The following is a 20,645-nucleotide window of genomic DNA, read 5'->3' on the forward strand; positions in this document are numbered from 1 at the left end:
TAGACAGGTAATGGGCCACAACAGAGCAAACCCACAGCAGAGTCAATCGAAGTTTTGAACAGTATTGGTAGGTCATCACAGAGCAGACCCACTGTAGTCCTGGTAGAGATTACGGTACTGGTGGGCCACCAGAGGTGCAGACCCACTGCAGTCCTTGTAGAATTTGGTGGGCCATCAAAGATGCAGACCCACTGTAGTCCTTGTAGAGATGGCCAGCAGCCATCTGTTGCAAATGTGCAGGTGCACAATCACCATCGAAGAGTCTTGCAGACAATATTGCAAGTCCATAAACCACCACTTGTGCACTCACAAAGTTTCTGTAATTGTGCTTAGAACCAGCAATGCTGTTATCCAGTCCCTTGCTGAATCCTTAACACACGTGCAAACACTATCAGTCCCTACTTCTCACATATTGTCCATATACTATGACCAACAGAAACGTGTGCAGTGAAATGTAAGTTACAACTTACTTAATTTGATGAACTGGTCTCAATTACAATATTATAACATGAGAATACAATAACAAAGGTACAAAATACATCATTAAAGAACATAACAATACGGATAACATTTGTAAAAAACAGGCTTCACAAAAGAATAGAAATAAACATATACATCAGTGTTACAAAAATAATGACATAAGTACATACATAAAGATCAGAATAACTTTTGAAACACCAACTTCACACATGAGGATGAAAACAAAACAGAATCAATAATGTCTAACATCTTTACAAAGTAAATAAGATATTATTACTGCCAGTTATATTTGCGGATAACAGTATTCCTCATCATAGTGAATGTAGCTTAGTATTAGAAGAGAAAAAAAATTCTATGAAACAGTACACAGAGACAGGAAGAAAACAAATACACAAGGGTACACAAACACATAGCATAATAATACAAAAGCAAAGGACAGGGTTTGTTTTACTGCAGTATTTTGCAAACAAAACTTTCTTTACTTCTTGGAGATCTCCCTTCGTTCTTCATTATTTCAAAAAGTGCTATCTATACCTGCTTTCTGTATATTATTCATATTTCTTTCAAAATAATTATTTCTCAGTGTACAATACTCATTTTGGCCCAAATCTTTTTCATATAACTTCTCAATGTATTTTTTTCCTATTGTCCATACTCAGTTTCTTATGTAGTCTACCCCCACTTAAGCTAACTTAAATCTACTGAGCTCAGATGCTAAACTAAGGGACGAGGCAATGCAGCAGCACAAAACAATTAACACAAACATCAATGACAAAAAATTCAAACTGGCAAAGTAATTGCAATATTACCACTAATATAAGGCACTGTGCAGCAAACAAGAAAAATAAATGCGTAGTAAACTGGCTTAACAGCGTAATACAAAGTCAAATTCAGTAACATTATGCCTGGCAAACAGCAGCAGCAAATAAAAGAAACAAATATCTAAACATGACATAGCTCAAGCAGAAAAAAATAGTACACTAAAAATGGCCATGTCTAATACCTATGTCACATCTTAACACTAGAGTGATGCATCACAATTTATTCTACAAAAGAAATTACCAAGTACTTGAAAAGAAAATTATGAATGCAGCTCCTGTGAAAGTAAATGTCTTTTGTGCTCCCACATTTTTTTGAAAAAATTATTATTTACTCGATCTGTAGACAGAAAATATTTATATTAGTACATCTATAAAATTTTATTTTAACCAATGCTGCAGTGCCGCTAGAAACTAGATATTAAACAAAATTGGCAAAGCAAGGCGTCAAACGTCATTCACTAGCCATATGACATTTCATAATGCAGTAAACAATCTTTCAATTAGCAAGGCAATAGACATAAAATGTTTCTCATCATTTCATTTCAGTAAATATCATAAATTAAGAACTCCACATTGTAATCATATGTTTTCAAGTTCCAGCGTGTCGTATTTGCGATGCTTTCTACAAAGGAATGTCAATAGCGAGGTTAATGGCCTCCCTTTTTTTTTTCTCCACCTAATGGCTTTCTTTTGTCAGGCGACAACCTCTCAGCTGGGCGCCCAAAACGCATTACGTCAAGTTCACTTACCTTTCTTACTGAAATATTTACGACAGCAGTTTCCGCTACAATGACAGTCTCATATAAAAATTTCACAGGTCGAAAATTTGCGTTACAAATGTGTAGAAACAAAATCCTGTAAATATAACAGCGTCCAAAAAATTTTCGCCAGCATTGTGATACATTCACGCATATACACACATTTCATAACTCTTAAAGTACGATTCTTGGTTTCCAACATCCTTTTTCACAAACCAGAGTCCCTAACCGCTACTCATTATTCCTTACCTGATTCGTCGACACTTCTTCAATATTTCATCATAACAGATACGTAACATAATCAAATAACTCATATACAGTAGCATCATCTTATTGATCATAAACATATCTCAATAGCATAATACACATCGTCGTCGTAATAATAACATCATAACACCTCAGACAAATCTTGAAATCGTCGTAGCTTCCTCCAATAATTTCAAAACCTAAAAAAAATCTCTGCCGCTTCAATAGTGTCATCTACCTCAAACGTACTTTAAAAATCATGATCCCATACCAAATACATCATTCAAAGCTCTCATAGTATTACAATGGTTCTGAAAAAATATGAACAGTTCACAAAGTACAGACAAAATACAATTTTGTAAGTGTGAAGTTATCCAACGGTCTAATTACGTAAACATCTGTCACTGCCGTAGTAAAGAGGTTTGTCTCTCTCAGTTAAATGATCAGATAGGTGTGTAATTATGTGTTAGAGAAATATGGTACCAATGTGTAAAGTTGTGTAAGCATATACCATATCAGCTAGGGCTCCTTGTGCTTGCCAAACACATGATACACAAAGTAAGCGTGTACCCCCTGAGGATTAATGTAATTATACCCTCAGGTGTTACAGATTACAACAGTGGAATGAAATGTATTACGGAAAACCTTTGTATCATTGTTCTTCAAATATCTTTAAAAATAAATGATTTAAGTAGAAAATTAATCACTCAAATACGTGTCCTGTAGTGCTAAATGTGCGTCTTGCTGTAAGATAATCTCTGTGGAAGTGTCGTAGTTATTGTCCTCCGGAAGCTAAGTTCTGCAGAAGCCAATGTAGTTACCTCATGATACACCAAATTTCAAGTAAACCAAAATGTTGCATTAAAATCTCATTAGCAGTACTGGTAAATGTTCTAAGTATGTGAGCCTTATAGTCGTTATGTAATCATACAACTAACAAGCAAGAAGGTACAAATAACAACATTGTGTCGTCTGTTCACTATAACAATGCATTCGTAATTTCTGTTTAAAAAAGTTCCCTAGGTTCTAGACTGGATATTTAACTTCAAACATTGTTGCATGTTAACAGTTTCTTAAGTCTGACAAAGCATACTATAAATGTGAAGTGAAAAGTTTTATACCGAAGACTAAGTTAAAAAGCAGATTATCTCTCAATAAATGGTTTTACATGTGAAATGTGGTGTAAACCTTTACTCATCCTAGTACTCACAGTTTGATTTGAATGCAATTATCATGTTGTATACGTCGGTAAGGGATGCTAAAATTTTTCTCAAGGTTAGCGTGTATGCTATTTTTTCCTGAGCCAGCCGGCGCAGGTGGCTGCCTGCGGTGCGAGTCATTGTCTGTTTCTTTGTTGGCGCGTGCCGTTATTGGGATTAGGAGACCAAACTTCTACAAATTGACGTTGTCGAAAGGGCCCTGCTCTATTAGAATCCCGCCAGTTCTGATGCAATTCAGGTCTGTCGTCATGTCGGTAGATGCCATAGCTTCTTTCTTGTCGGTCACGTGGTGGAGAATTTCTCCCTGAATCGTAACTGCGCGCTGGACCGTTGCATCTAAAGTTATTCTGTCTCCCTTAATAATAATTATTTTGGTTCCCAAATTGTCTGTTTCTCTGATTGTCTCTGTGATAGTCACTACCGCAGAGGGGTGATCTTTCTCTGTAATTATTACTACTCTGCCAACAGTTGTCATACGGGTGGTGTCTGTTTTGGTCACGATATGTGTTGTGAGAATAGCCTTGTCGTGTCCAGTTATTATTTCTGTCATCGCGGAATTGTGACGGATGTGACCTGTAATTGTTGTGCTCCTGTTTTCGCGTTCCGCGAATGTCAGTGTCAATTTCCAGTTCTTGTAAGAGCCCCTGAAAAGCTTCAATGTCGCCGTCTTTGCAATGTCCTGCCAAAATAATATGCCGTAAATGTTCAGGTAATTTTATTGAGCAAATGCAGATGAGTTCTGAGGGGCTGTATGGGTTTGAAAGATACTGATTCTTGTGCAACATGTCTTCAAAACATTTCACAAGACTGGAAAATTCAGATTGTTCGAAATGTTTCATCTTTACGATGCCATGTTTTACTCAGTCTTGTGTGGCTTGAGACCAATATGCTGAGAGGAAGGCATCGTAAAATTCTCCTTCACTGTGGCAATCGTGAATGACCGATCGCATTCTTACAGTTGGTTCATTCTCTCAGTAGCCACACATAAATTCTAATCTGTGCTCCAATGACCAGTTGGGAGGAAAACAATGAGAGAATTGATGGAGCCATGCTTGTGGATGAATGTCGTTGCCAGAATTCTTAAATGTTTTGAATTTACGTGTAGTAATGAACAGTTTATAGTCAAAATCATCGTGTCGGCGAGTCGCATATCGGTCATTGTTACGTCGTGTCGGCAGTTCCATCCCAAAATTCGGTGCACATTGCCAATTTCTTTCATAATTTCCGAAATGCCCTGTGTTATTATTTTGCGGCTTTTCCGTATTTCTAAGTCCCTCTTCCCGTGTTGGTGCGCGAGTGTCCTCTGAAATATGTAATTCTTGTATTACCTGCGTCAACTGATCTTGTACTTCCCGGATTTCTCTTTTGTACTTTGTATTAATTTGATTTTGATTTTGTTTGAATTTTCTAATTTGTTCATATTCTTCTGTGTCAGTGAAGGCTACAGGTCTTGTGTCATTCAGATCATCATCTACCTTTGTAGATAAGTTAGTGAACTGATCCGAAAGTTCAACTACTTTCTCTGATAATGTACTAATTTCCTCCATGTGTCTTTCTACTGCGTCCTTTAAGTTTTCCTGAGTTTTAGCAAGTTGCGTAACCGAATCGGTAGATGCAAGTGAGTAAATTTTAGCTTGCAAGGTCTCATGATTTTCATGAACAATAATTTGCAGTTCTTTTATGGCTGCTTCGTGATTCTGTAATGCATTTTCATGCCGCGAAAAAATAGGTTGAAAATGCTCACAAATTTGTGTTTTTACGTCGTTACAGACTTTTTGACATTTCGATTCGATTTTATGTAACTCAGTAGTTAATCTTCACGTGTTTGTTCAAGTGTGGTGTCTAACTTTTGAAGATTTTGTTCCATTGGGTCTAACTTTTGAAGCTTTTGCTGTGTTTGTCTCTGATTTTGTTCCATTGTGTCTAACTTTTGAAGATTTTGTTCCATTATGTCTAACTTTTGAAGCTTTTGTCCCATTTGTTGCATTAATTGTAATAACAATGCACTGATGTCTGAAACATGTTCCTCAGTGCTATTTGGCAATGCATTTGAACCGGCAATATTCACATTTTGACAAGCAGAAAATGTGTCTTGACTTATTTGAGAAAACGGTGAGGACGCAAAACCTAAATCTACAGTATTTGCAAGATTGTGTCCTGTCATTTCGGATTTCTGAGGCGAGCTGTTGCCGACCGATCGATCGATAATGCTTCCCTGTTCACTAATTGTTTCACAGCCTACGCCATTGTTTGCCGTCCGCTCCATTTCTTTATGCACAATTACCAAATTACTATGTTGAACATTAGTTAATTCATTACACGGTGGCGCTAACCCACTACTTTCGTCTTCACTGTCATTTCTCAGTTTACTTTGGAGCCTAGTATTGCGTTTTTCACACGCCATTATTGTCACAATATTTCACACGACGACACAGAAAAACACAATTTGAAGAGGAAAAATAGGGGAACACATTAACATAACACTGAAAATAATATCTAGTTAATTGCAAGCGCAGCTGCGAAATACTTGGTGCAAATCTACATGCATCCCACAACTGTGTACAACAATGAAAAACTACAACTACAAAGGAAATTCTCTCTATATTTACGCGCTAGCAATAAACAAAAGCTACACTAATTACACAAACTACAAGAAAAAATCAGAAGATTCCAGTGAGGTATCCTCGGCTAAGGGTCGACATATGAAACGTCCCCTTTGAACAATTGTACAGGACTGTGCTTAACCTGACCTACAATATTTTTAGCGCAACGCAATCTGACTTTCAGAAATCCCTACAAAAGAATGGCCCTGACTAACATGAACCTATGCATTTCACAAATCGCTTACCTCACAAAAATCTCGGTTACTCGAACTACTGCAATACAGCGAGCGCCACTACTGCCAGCTAAATAAAAGATTCAAACTATGGAAGGCACTAACTACTGATAGGGATAGTTAGCAAATGAAAGATATTAATAGAGAACAAACAATGTATTTACCTTAATATCATCAAAAGTCATAATATATATAGCAGTTCATCACAAATTACAAAACTCCGCCAACTCTCTCCCCACATCCACCACTGCTGGCGGCTCACCTCCAACTGCGCAACGCTATGCGCTGTTCACATCCTGCTGCCGCTGCCCAACACTACAATGGCAGACAACAATGCAAACTAGACACAGACTGCATACAGCACAGCCAGCGATTTTGTACAGAGGTGGCGTTACCAATAAAAAAACCTAAACAGCCTACTTACAAAAGATTACAGTCTCAGTAATGTTGAATACCCCTCAAAATTCCATTTTAAACCTTGAGTGACATTTTCGACCGACAGGAAGTGTTCCTCATAGGCCATAACAAGGTCGACCAAGAGAAAGAACTCCATGGTACCGGTACTACCTGTAATCACGGCGAAATTAAGAAATGCATTACAAATGTGTGCTTGAGGCTCAGAGTAACTGATATGTACCCGACACACGCAGCAATGTACGTGTAACATATAGAAAGTACAATGACTGAAGGAAGGAAAGGGCTTTCCAGATCATGTTGTAGAATTCTTCTCTCGTCAGTAGACATCGAGGTAAACAGATATCATTAGATAACATTACACAGTTAAAAGAGTCACCAGTTGTGACGTTGAATCAACCTTGTAGTGTCTCACAACGAACATTTCCTGTCATTCAGCAAAATAAAATCCGTCTGGAAGTGTTCCTCATAGGCCATAACAAGGTCGACCAAGAGAAAGAACTCCATGGTACCGGTACTACCTGTAATCACGGCGAAATTAAGAAATGCATTACAAATGTGTGCTTGAGGCTCAGAGTAACTGATATGTACCCGACACACGCAGCAATGTACGTGTAACATATAGAAAGTACAATGACTGAAGGAAGGAAAGGGCTTTCCAGATCATGTTGTAGAATTCTTCTCTCGTCAGTAGACATCGAGGTAAACAGATATCATTAGATAACATTACACAGTTAAAAGAGTCACCAGTTGTGACGTTGAATCAACCTTGTAGTGTCTCACAACGAACATTTCCTGTCATTCAGCAAAATAAAATCCGTCTGAAGATTCTACCATGCAAAGAGATTTGCAGATGGTGTCTTTGTAACACTGTCTCCAAAAACTTCATCAAGCAGCAACACTGTGCTTACAAAGATAGTGAAAATATTGACTGGTACATTCTGGTGCAGTCCTTTTCGTTTTTTTCCTATCTCGATTACCCTTAACACATATTCACTAGCGTAGCTCAGGTTATTGTGAAAAGGTAAATCAATGTCTGGTATGAATTTAAAACAGTATAACTAGATACGATGCTACATTTCTTATAGAAAAACATAAGGGGTAGCCATAATACCTGGAAAAGAGAAGACCTTGTCTGACGCCAGATTTTTGGCTGTTCAAGCAACGTTGTACCTCCCAAAGCACCTCCTTGTCATCTTGTCAATCTGGAAGTGCTAGCCCCACAGTAGTTTCTTTATCTGAGGAAAGGGGAAGACGTCAGTGGGTGTCATATCAAGAGGACATTGGAGGTGAGACAAAATTTGATGACACAAAGAAGCTGCATTGTGACTGTGTCGTGCCTAGAATGAGCTACGACACTGACATGGAACAGATTAACCCCATGGACAGCTTCCCTTGCTTGTGCTAACAGCCTCCAGTAACCTTGTCAAGACATTTTGAAAGTATGCTCCAGTGACGATTGTCCTTTCTGAGTGTAATCAGTTTGCACCACACTATGTAAGCCCCCTCTCGCCCCCCCTCCCCAAAAAAAAAAATTCGGAATCATTTTTCTTGATCATTGTTCAGTCTTGACGTTATTTTGGGAATGGCGAATTCACATGTTTCCACTGCTTCCTCTGCTTCTTTGTTTTGGGGTCATAGGAATATGCAGAGCATTTGTACATGTGATTATTTAGCTGAAGAAGTCATTTGGACTGTTCTGAGATAGCTGTAGTAGGCCCTATTGTTTTGATGTGGTTTTGCAACTGTCGTAAACAGTCATGGAGACGAACAGGTGTTGAACTACGTAGTGATCAAAAGGCGTGTGAGAAATTTGAGACCGATCTTTGTCAGATTTTCAACTCTCCCACTATTGCTTTGATTGACACATGCTGGTTTTCGAAGACCAGGGCCTCCACTTTTCTCGTGATTGCTGTTCTTCACAGTGAGATGGTGTGCTACTGAAACTCATTTACACAGGTATCTGCCAAGGGTGGTGAGAGGGGGCACTTACCCAGTTCTAGTATCTGGGGAAAGGTTTCTTATTCGTTACAGAATTCTTGCGAATTTATAACAGTATCTGTCTGTGTACCAGGACTGCAGACATGTACATGTAAAAAAACTGTATTTTTTATGTCATAATTAAAACTTTATGTTATACTGGTACCTCCTAGTTACCTCCAAACTGCATTCCACTTCTCTGGAAATGGAGAAGCAAGCAGAGGAGAAAATATGTAAATAACTGCTGGGAGGATAATGGTCCACAGCTAAGGATTAACCAGGGAACAGAGCTGCGGAGTGGGACAGATGTGTTTTTGTTGTTGTAGGGAGAAGCAAGCAGCACTGTGGCTAGCTGGTGGGCGACAACGTCCAACTGTGCCAGCCAACACGTCCACATTGCTGCCGTGGCCTTTTCCCATTCCATCCAAGGCAGTGCATACCAAGCTGCCCCTGTGCAACAGTGGCAGTATGTCACATGAAGATGACCCAGAAAACCCTCTACAATATATAACTACAATGGGGACTACTCACTAGGAAAACGCATGTGCAAGATAAGAGACACAACGAAACTGAAACTCCATGTTATTTTGTGTTAAATATGGCACCAAAATAGAGTCTCAAGTTCGTTTCTCTAGAAAGTATACCAAGACCAGTGGATCTGGTTAGAGCAAAAATAAATAAATGAATAAATAAATGTAGATTCTGTTACTGAGAACAGACAATAGACATGCAATTTGCCATCTGGTCAGCTGTAGCTTGCCTATGTGCAGCTTCCAGTCAGGTGTAACAGAGCAAGAGCTTCGAAGCATGGACACTTTACAGCAGTTGTCTTCAACAAAGCTCACGCAGTGCTGGGCAGCTACCTCAATGAAATAAGATTGGGGATCCAAAAGAAATTACAATTAGTAAGTTATTGTTTTCTGTATTTCACACGCCATTTACAACAATGCATTGTTTAAAATATAGTGTTTATCAGTTATACTGCACTTACCCTATCTCAAAGTCATACTCATTGATGGAAATCACGTTTTATGTCTTCCAGCGTTATGCTTTGTAGAAAGCACTTACATTATGAGTGGCACTCCCCTCCACCATCCCCTTCCCCCTAGATAAAGATCTTTGCAATCCTAATTTGCATCCTGCCCCATTACACAGATATACATATGAATTAAGTGTCAGTATCAAGAAATCTAGGGCATATAATGGGTATAGATTAGTATAAGGGTGTGCCAAGGACTGTTTGTCTTGAAATGGCATTCACAGTGAAATTAACATTAGTTGCACCACTCTCGCCTTGTTCTCAGTACATGTTCCAGGTACATTCTGGCTGCATAATGACTCCAACACATTGTGTTTCAACAAATCTGCCCTGAAAACCTTTTAACATTCCCACTAAATTCAGTGATCCAATTTTTATCTACTCCACTTGCTCAAAATTATAGACCCTGATTGAAATGATTCTCAACTGACTGATGTATTTCTTCTGTTAACTGGAATTTCATGTGCTTGCAGTCTGTCCCTGGTTTCTATTGTCAAAATCCCTTCCATAGTTCCTATCTGTACCATTCCCATTATAATCTCTATTAATTCCACCATTATGATATTCATTCCTAAGACTTTCATATTCTCTACTCCCTTGGCTTCCCCCCATTAAAGTCTGAATTCCATCCGGCATACTGATGATATCTGTGATTGGTATTTGATCTAATACCCCTCTCCAAAAAACTATCGAGGTTGTCCAGATACTTTAAAAATTATTCCATTGGGTCATAAGGTCCATAAATTAAATCCATTGTATCGTCTGTGGTATAGTTTCCTTTTGAATCTACCATTGTGTGTCATTTCGTCAAATGGCCTGTCTAAATGTACTAACCTTTTTAACCAGTTTTTGCTAAATTCCTTCATTCTCATTTCTTCCTCTGTAGTTAGGTCCATTTATTACAAATTTACTCTAGGTTCTGGGTTGTTCAAACTCTGACAAAGACGTATTTAAAAACCCCATGTCAGATTCAGCAAAAGTTACCCTCTGATCAAAATTTTGGTTTGCCAAGATAAATCTTCCACTTCAAGAAACTTCTAAACAGATTTAATTTTTGAACTGTCTTTCAGACCAGTCACAAAGTTATGTTTACAATGTCGAAGATAAGACTATAGCGTGTAATACATTACTATGAAAACTTTTCTCTGGAATATTGGCCCATATAACACTAATGTTAGCACACAGATTTTTAGGCAGTGTACCCTCTGGAAATTGTACTAGATGTTTGCTAACATTACGCAACTCATTTCCTGTCACAATCACAACTTTAGTTACATTGTTTTTGACATCACCTAAATGTGCATCTAATTCACTAAGATTTTTCTCTGTTTCAATAATTAAGCTACTTATTTTGTTTTCTAAGGTACCTTTTACCTTGCACTGTTCTCCTTTTACCTTATCATTCCTGTTTAATAATAGAACTGATTTTATAAAACTTTTATCCCATTTAATACTTTCTTTAACAAACTCTGTTTCTAAAATGATTAATTTATTTTCTATGGTAGGTACTCTGGAACTGATCCCCTATAAACTAGTATAAGAAAGATTTTTGTCTTTGGTAGAGTATTGCCAGAATTTTACCTTCAATTTCATCGAATTTGTCACCTGCTAAGTTCATTTAAAAGCCTAAAAGTGTCCCCTGTTGCTTTGTGTTAATCGTGCTTCTAGTTTCTCGCTTTTTTCTTGAAGTTTTGCATCTAAGTGTTCACTTAGCATTGTTCTCTACTTTGAAAGAACAAACCTGTTCGCTGCTTATGCTTTGAAATTTGTAAAAATCTCGAATTCAACTGGGTGTAGGCTTTGTTATTGCTTGCATCCAACTTACTCTGCCGAACTGCAAATCCACTCAACAATTTTGTTGAATCAGGGGTATTGACTTCTTATGAACCTGGCTGATCGAATATATTTCCTGGCACCCTACCAAGCAAGGTGGCACAGTTGTTGGTACACTGGACTCACATTTGGATGATAGTTCAAATCCTTGTCCAGTTATCCTGATTCAAGTTTTTCATGATTCCCCTAAATTGCCTGAGGGAAATGCCAGCATGGTTTCTTTGAGAAGGGCACAGCCAATTTCCCTCTCCATCCCTTCATAGCACAAGCTTGTGCTTCATCGCTAATGACCTCGTTGTCAATGGGATGTTAAATCCTGATTTTCTTTTCTTCTTCATGCACCAAACTATAATTAAATTTCTCTCACGATCCATTTTTGTTACGGTTATTGATAGTCCAAAATAAAGTGTAAAGAAGTGTAAAAAAGTTAAAAAAGTGTAAAATCTCTTATCTTTCCTGCTGAAGGACAGTTTACTAACTGTTTTCGACAATGTGAGTCTATTCTAGCTCAGTTTGTCTGAATTTTTCATATTCTAAGCACATTATTCTTCTGTAGTCATCTTGTACTGTTTTGTACGCATTTTGGAAACTGTTTTATATATGCTGCTGACAAACACAATAATAATTAGAATTTAAGTCTATGATTTTCAGACCCTGGCAGCAGCACCAAATTCCAACAGAGCTACCATGTGACTGTTAGACACAGAAATCAATAAATGAAAGGTATTAAGGTACCATGCAATCATAGTGTAAACCACTAATGTTGCATTTATGTAGACAATTTTCTGAATAGTCTTCTTATAGGGAGAAGGTGAATTACTTACCATTCACTGACAGCAGTCATAAAAGGGCTGCAACAATCCATTTGGGATTTCCATTATTGAGGCCTAGATTTTAGCGAATGGTGGAAGTATTCCTTCTGCTGTTAACTTTTCAATCTATTATGATGTTTTCATTCAAAACTATGTTGACATGTCTGTTCTGAATCACACCAAAAGGTTAACAAATATTGCATTCCATTCCAAATTCATACTCCCAACAAATACAGTGACCAGCATTCAACTAATTGTGTACAACATGTCTGCCTATTTTGGTGCAGTGACGTGACCTAGGATATTGACGTATGGTAGATGAATTATGAACATAGAAATATAGACTGTGTTACTCACTGTGTACAATAAAAATAGTACTCGTGTATCAATTTGGGGTGCAAAATTATTCCATCTCTTAAAATTTATGATTTTGCTTACTTTCATTTACACTACTCATAAAAGTATCAGAATGGCTAATTTTGTAGAGTTTTCATATTCTCTCACTCGAAACACAGTTGCAAGACATTTTTACTAGCTTCAAAAAGATAAATAAATTGGAACAGCAAAGAAGTATATTAATATACCAAGCACCCTGTAAAATCTAAGACTCGTGCAAAGTCGACCAAAAGAGGCTTTGGAACATTCATGAGAGAAGGTGGTGGTGATAGATTCAGTTCACACTAAAAAGCTCAAAACTGGGTTCATTACATTGTGAATTATCCTTAATGGACAGTAACATAGCCATTATGAGGATTCAAAGAGCTTAACCAAAGAGTCACGTAAGCCTAGAACATCATACTAATCAGACAAGAAGTTTACTTTTTCTATGCTGTCATAACATGGTAGTTATAGAATAACGACATTCAGCTGCACACAATCTTTGCCAGGTTTGTCAGTCTACTTCATGCTTATAGATTCCCACAACAAAAAGCAGAAATAATGAAATTGGCCATAGGAGAAGCAGTCTCTCCAGTGGCCGCATCTAGCATCCACCAAACACCATTTGGCAAGCCATCAATTGAATACATCCACAAATAAAAGAGAGGAGAGGGCCTTTCATCAGTGCTATACAAAACTAAATAAACTTATTGAGCATTGTCAATGATTTTTACTGAAGTAGAGAAATAATCAAGCATTATGACTAAGTACTTTTTCAGAATATTAAATACAAAACACTATCTGTGAGTAATCAAGGAATCTATTAACAACTATAAATGTCTGTTATGAAATTAGCAGGGAAGACTGGCAGGTTGTGTGAGTATCATATAACGATCACTTTGGTTTTGTAAGCATTGTCAGCCTAACTCGCTAACATAAATGAGCAAGTCTCTTTTGAGAAATGGAATGTGAGCAGCTCATCCATCTCCTCATAATTAGCAATATTAACCATAAATATGAAAATTTGTAGAAAAAAAGCTGATAATTTTACCATGAGTACGGACAGGAAAAGTTCATTTGAACGGTAACACGACGAATAACGTGAATTCAGCAGTTTTTAAGGAAGTAATGCGAATTCGGCAGTTTTTAAGGAAGTAACGCGATTTCGGCATTTGTTAAAGAAGTAACGCAAAATCAGCGTTTTTCAACAATATTTTTCTGTGTCCTCGTAAGAAGTTTCGTAAATCTAATGATGTCAGAAACATATTTAACGTTGAAATGATCCATGTTCCATCGTCGTACTACTTTTTGCAGTTGTGACGTCACTAGTGGCCTTTCGACTATCGACTTTTGCGAGCGCGTACGAATGACCACTCTGCGAATTTCGATTACTCTTTTGCAGTGTATTAGCCACAGTATGCCGTTTCAAAGCAATGGCGTAATGAAAATCTATCACAAACACATCAAATTGACGAAGCCTACAGTAACCGCTGACAAAAGAATAAGAGAATTTGAAATCGGTGATTTATATGTTCCTGATAAGCTAACTGTATTTTGTAAATTCTGCAATGTCAGAGTTTCATGAGAGTGTGGCGACCATGAAGGTAAGAATAAGGGAAGATGGCGCTACGTATCCCAGCCGTACTACGTTTTGAAGCCATGGGGCCGTGGCTCGCTGCCATGACACTCTGACCAAAACATTGCCAGTGTGCTATAGCGCTGCGTGTATTAAAGTCGCTAATTGCACCATATACGCATGTAACGTCATCAGATTGGTTGTTTCAAAGTTTTTGTTTAAAATAAAATCTCGTAAAGGCGAAATTCCGCGTTTCTTCTGATTAAAAATAGTTTTTAATGTAATATTACGAATGGCTAGTCTTCAATGTAAACGATACAATTTTGTTAATACAGTAATCAACGTGTATCACAAACTAGGGTTCTTTCTTTACTTATTCTTACGATCATCAGATTGGACGAAGCAATGCCAGATTTACGAAAAGTGACCTCGTCTTTTCCGATTTTCGTGACATACAAACCAAAACTTTTCAGTTGTTTGAGTTCAGAATGATGTATTGTAGCAGCTATTTACTAATGTGTAACAGACTGATTGCGGTTCTGACCACCACCTATATCTGAAGAGGTAACCAAGTGATCTGTCTTTGTTGTTAATTATGTAAACAATGAAGCAGCAGATAAATAAATCTGATAAAATAACTCAATGTGAGTTAATGTTTAGCCAACAACCTGTCACATTGTGCACAACTTCATTCTGTTGTCAAGTGGAATATAACTGCGGAGAATCCCAAGAAATATAGATTAGGTGTTTGTTATACACAAAACAGGTACTTTCAGTTTGGATAACATTGACCCTGAGGAAGAAAACAAAACGCTTTGCCATACAGTTCATACACACTTCAATACATACCACATTTCTTCTCTTAAGGGATATGCAGCAGCTCTAATATGAGACTACGGCACTTTTTTTTAGTAACTAACAAATCAACTGCAGCAGCAGCACTTAAATGACATGTCTGTTAGCAAAGGCAGTATAACAGTGTTCCAATTTTCATCTGCTATGGGACTCGTTTTAATATTAGTAAGGAGTTCTACTTATTGCTTACTTACCGTAGGTTCCAATTTCTTATTTTGGTATGGAAGAGATTTCTTAACAGGGCAACAATGTCCCAGTGTTTTTAGGTAGCTTAGGCATAAACCATTCTACATTGAGCTTTGTTTATGTCATTCCCTATTTTATAATTTTCATTCTTTTAAATGCAAGCCTTTCTTGTCAAGCTGACAGGTATTTACAGTGGTACAAAATGAAATGATGAAGGGATTGAGACAGATCATGGAGCAAAACTTTACATCATAGTTTGAGAAGTGTGGAATGTCTCAATCAATAAGCAGAAGCTTCATTGCTTGCTAATGACAAAGTTTTACTAACATTGAAACTAGGATTTGCTTTTGAAATCATTGTCCTAAAAAAATATATGCTATATATTCCTTATTCATTCATAAAAAGTATGGGAACTGGGAATGAAATAAAGCATAAATATTAGGTACCATAATCAGAATTTTATTCCAGCAAAAAAGCTTTCCTTGATCTGTTATTATCCACTTTGTTGAACTGCTTGTTACAGGTATACAGAAAAATTATTACAATGTGACTTTTCTGTTAACTGCCTTTTTCACAAGATTGTGGAATTTAAAAATAACAAAGTTCTATGTAAAAAAAATATTATATGAAATTGTAACAAAGTCCACATCATTGCTTGTTGAGAATGAAACAAATGTCTCAGTCTCCTGACCGATACAAATGTAGTACTATTTACCATTCCACATACATATGATTTATCACAGTGGTCTTGCATAAACCAGGAAAGTAGTCAAGCAAACAAACATAAGAAAATATGCAATCATTTATAAAATATGTCTTACTACAGATATAAATGTTGTGGGCTGTAGTTTCTGTACAACACATGGGTTTTCATTTCAATGGATTAGGGGAGAGACTGCTAGAAACTTTAGTGCCCAATGAAGTAGTGAAAAACCAGTAACGCTCACCTGCGAACACTACTATCTCTCATTTTTTGAGGGTGAACCACTGTTGGACTAGATCACAAAAAATAGAATTTGTAATGACACACAAGCAAAAACCATAACATTCCACACAATGATGGGAATGTATTTCAATGTGCCAAGAATGAGGCAATTCTGTTTCTCATTAACATGTTGTCACTCGTGGAAACTTAATTAACAACACTGGCTAGAACATACTACAGCATACTCTGCCAAACAATGGCTAAATTTTTCAAAAAGGAATGTATGTCCCATTTGGAAGCACACAGATCACAAGCTATTGCAGAACTAGTACTGCATACTGGAATGGTGGAGTATCAATCACTTGGAAACACTCTACATATAATGTAGTTCCTAATTTTGGTTTGAGGAAGACATATTTGGAAGGTATTACACACACACATAAAATTATAATTGTCTGACTCTACCACACACCAGGAACAAATTTTCATAGATACCCTGAATATGCTAGTACTAATAGTTTTAAGATACACACATCACAAACATTTTGTAGCTGGTTATAAAAACATAGACATAACGGAAAAGGAAGAATGTGCATCATTTATTAATTACAATAAGGTTACATTCCCAGTTTGCCTCAATGTAATGAATGCTTTATACAAGATGCCTCACACACTAGACCTCTGTGTACAAATATCAGTTACTGATCTTTAAAGAGTACCAGTTTTGTATAGGTTGCCCTGATTTTATTTTCATGCAATGCATCACTTATTCTCTTGGCTGCATGTTTTTGCCGCGTCAGGAGGTATCGTTTGGCAATTGCTTTAATCAGCAGTATCATATGATTGTCCTAGGGATGCTGATTTTTCATGTGGACTGCTAACTTCTTAAACACTGGCTTGAACATGAATTCACTAAGCATCTCAGACACACATTTGGAAAACTGATTTTTCAAAGGAACTTTAGAATTACCTTTAGTATAGCACCTGAACACTTTTTCTGCACACACACAGATGTCAACAACATCATTCGATGGTAAAACCAACCATCCCCTACTCTTTCTATGAATAAGAGAATAAGCAACATGGCTACCATCCCCTCTCAACACGAATAAACATGGTTCAGATTTTTAGGTTTTTTCTAAGTGAGGCACCACAAATCCAGCTATATATACTACAATATGGACTGCCACTTCAGAGAGATAAATTCCAGTAGCAAAGTAATCGTGGTCGTTGTCAGTTGTCGCTGCACTATTTTCCGTGCTTAGTAACTGCCACAGTTCCGAAGTGTTAGCCACTTTCTTCTTAAGTCGTCGCTTAGACTGTTGAAGAGTTTTAATTTGTTTTTTGTACTGATCAGTTTTTCTTATGAGGTGTTCACACTTCGTCTTCAGTTCCTCACTTTCAGAGGATGTCTGACTACGTTCTGGTGGTCCTGCAGTGTACTCAGGAACAAGAGCAGGAACTTCTTCATCCTGCACTCTGCTGACGGCAGCCAAAACTGAAGATGGAAGGGAAGAGCTCTCCTTCTGCAATGGTGGCTTTCTCTTCTTGTCTCCCTAAATGAAATAAACGGATGGAAAACATTAAGAACTGTTTTTAACAGATGGTTGAAGGTGTTACAGTCTTTGTCATGAACAGCATGTTACAGCCTACTAATTACTCTTATTCTTAGTCCTTTCCAGAAATATAAATTCTATATTTCCAGCAGCTATTTATTATGTTCGTAAAATACTCATTACTCTAACAAAAACCGTTGTTGTGTTCAGCAGACAACTTGAAATGCCTCCCATGTGCGAAGCTACAAGTAATACACACTTATTGAAAAAATATAAACTTTGAACATGTAAAATATTTCTGCTGGGGTGTCTTGTTTAACTATCACACTGTATCGCTATGGGTGCTGTCGGTTAACAAGTTCTCAATACAACTGGTCCAACAGTTAATGATATAAAATTGTGTGTTATATCTAATTTTGCATTAGTGGTTGGTGCATATTCAATGTTCCACAGTAGTGGATAAAGTTAACAAGAAGGTAATGCCAAAGCTTTTTAATCAATGATATCTTTCAATGGAGAATGTCAATGAATAGTGCATCAAACAAAAGAAATGTTCATTTGCCGTGCTTAACCCAAATACAGAGTTATATTTAACACAGCCCAAGTGTTAATTTCTGTGACTTCACTAAATAATTATACCAGACAAACTTGTTAGCTTCAGTAGTCTCATAATCTAAACAGCGAACCTGAATTTTCTTCTCGAATATTCTCTTGTGTGCAGAGGCTGATACTCATCAAAAAGGAGTTTCATAAATTTGTTTCTACATGACAATGTGGAGAAACCGATTATCTCTTTATACCTTACTGTGTAGCTGCAGAAACACTTCAGTGTTCCAGCACCTCCCCTCTTAAATTCTATATACAGCATGGAATCATTCCTAGGCAAAAGCTATGTGTAAGGACCTAATCAGGTGGAAAGTGTAATTAATGTATTCAAATGACCTAAAGGAATCCTCCCAAAATAAACATATATAAGTAAAACTAGAGCTGTATCAATTACTCCTAAAACATAACTGCCATTAACTAGCAAAGAGAGTGCAATAAAAATGTTGTACAACACAGTAGGCCAGACAAAGTGAGATGTTCACAAACTACTGCCTTAAATATTCACATAACTGATATAATTTACTTCACACGTGTATTCCATTACTTTCGGAGTTAGAGCTAAATAATAGAAACTGAAAACTAAGTTAGCTATACCCTCCCTCCAAAGCCCCATAAATACATCGTGTTTGTAATAAGTTCTGGGACATTTCAGTTACGTTACACTACTGGGAAACACTGTTCATTACCACCAATATTTACTGAAATACGGTACATAGAATGGCAAATCTACACAGTGTCCTGTTTAGGCCTATACTTTACGCTAGTTAATGTAGTGTTAGCTTTTAATCTGGTACATGACGAAGACAAAGTGAGTTACTCAACACTTCGATTATCGACGATACGTACATATTATACTGAAACGTGAACTTGATAACTAAGACTTTAATTCTTTGAATTTACATACCTTTTGCAAATGTTTTGGGTGTGTAGGGAAAACTGATGGTACAGCATTTTCTCGTAGCCTTACTGTTGAAAGGGAAGTTCGGTCTATGACCTCTTCTCGGAAGAGAACATATAGTGCTCCGTTTAGACGCTCGCCAATTCTTCCTCCTCACGGCATTCTCCCACAGAGCTTTCCGACTTTCATTTTTAGGAAATCTAAAATCATACAGGAGAAAAACACAATATAGTACAAGTACCGATGTAGCACACGTTCATTCACAATGAAGTTGTAAAATCACACTTAACGAGACAACTGACACATGAAATGTTATTCCCTACGATTTTGCATCACAATCAGAACGATTCGTACACCCGAACACCACACAAGTCACCATAATAGCGCAAAATCCTTCCAAAAGCGAGCGACAAGCCTATGCACACAAGCTTACAGCAGCAATGTTTTGGTCGGACTGAGATGGCTTCACATAGCTTCGCAGCTGTGACGTCACGGCGTCTCCCTCTATTCTTACCTCCATGGTGGCGACAGTCGACCGCCAGTAACTTCACTGGCGAAGCGCAGAGTAAACGGTCTTTGGAGACTCGAGATTCTTTGGCAGTCCCGTCTGCTACTTGACTGAGTGATACACGTGACGTGAAATTCTACATTGTTTTTCTTGTGTTTCTGTAATTATAGGAACCTTAATAAAAGTGTCTTATCGTAATAAGTTGGAGTTTTCGGTGCGTGGTCCGCCACTATAGCCAAAAAACCCACATTGGTGACCCCGAGTCGCGAAAATACGTTGCAGTCACTCGTTGTGTATCACCGGTTTCGCGCCAATAGACAATGTCGCAGCCTCCAGTTTTTACAGCAGTGCACGATGCCGCGACCGCAGAATGGACATTCGACTGTGAAGCGCAACGCTTAACCCCGTGTGCTACTAATACACCGTGAATGTTCATATCTCCCGTGTTTGCCTCGCCTGACTGGACTACCCTAACCTCTGCCGGCACACTACACCGGGCACTGTACACATCATTGCGGACACCTTCTATGGCATTCTACACTCGACAGAACGCTCCTCCAGCACAGGACTCTGGAAACTCCAAGTTTCTACAGCACAACATGGACCACGCGGCTGTCCAGTTTCTGGGTCCACACGCACGACCGCCGTTTAAAGTGTCCCCCTCCGCGCCGGTCGAATGGAGACTCGTGCCAACCACTTCGAGCCATTTATATGCCTA

The sequence above is a fragment of the Schistocerca serialis genome, chromosome 3, assembly GCF_023864345.2.
Source record: "Schistocerca serialis cubense isolate TAMUIC-IGC-003099 chromosome 3, iqSchSeri2.2, whole genome shotgun sequence".
In the NCBI taxonomy this organism is placed as follows: Eukaryota; Metazoa; Arthropoda; class Insecta; order Orthoptera; family Acrididae; genus Schistocerca; species Schistocerca serialis.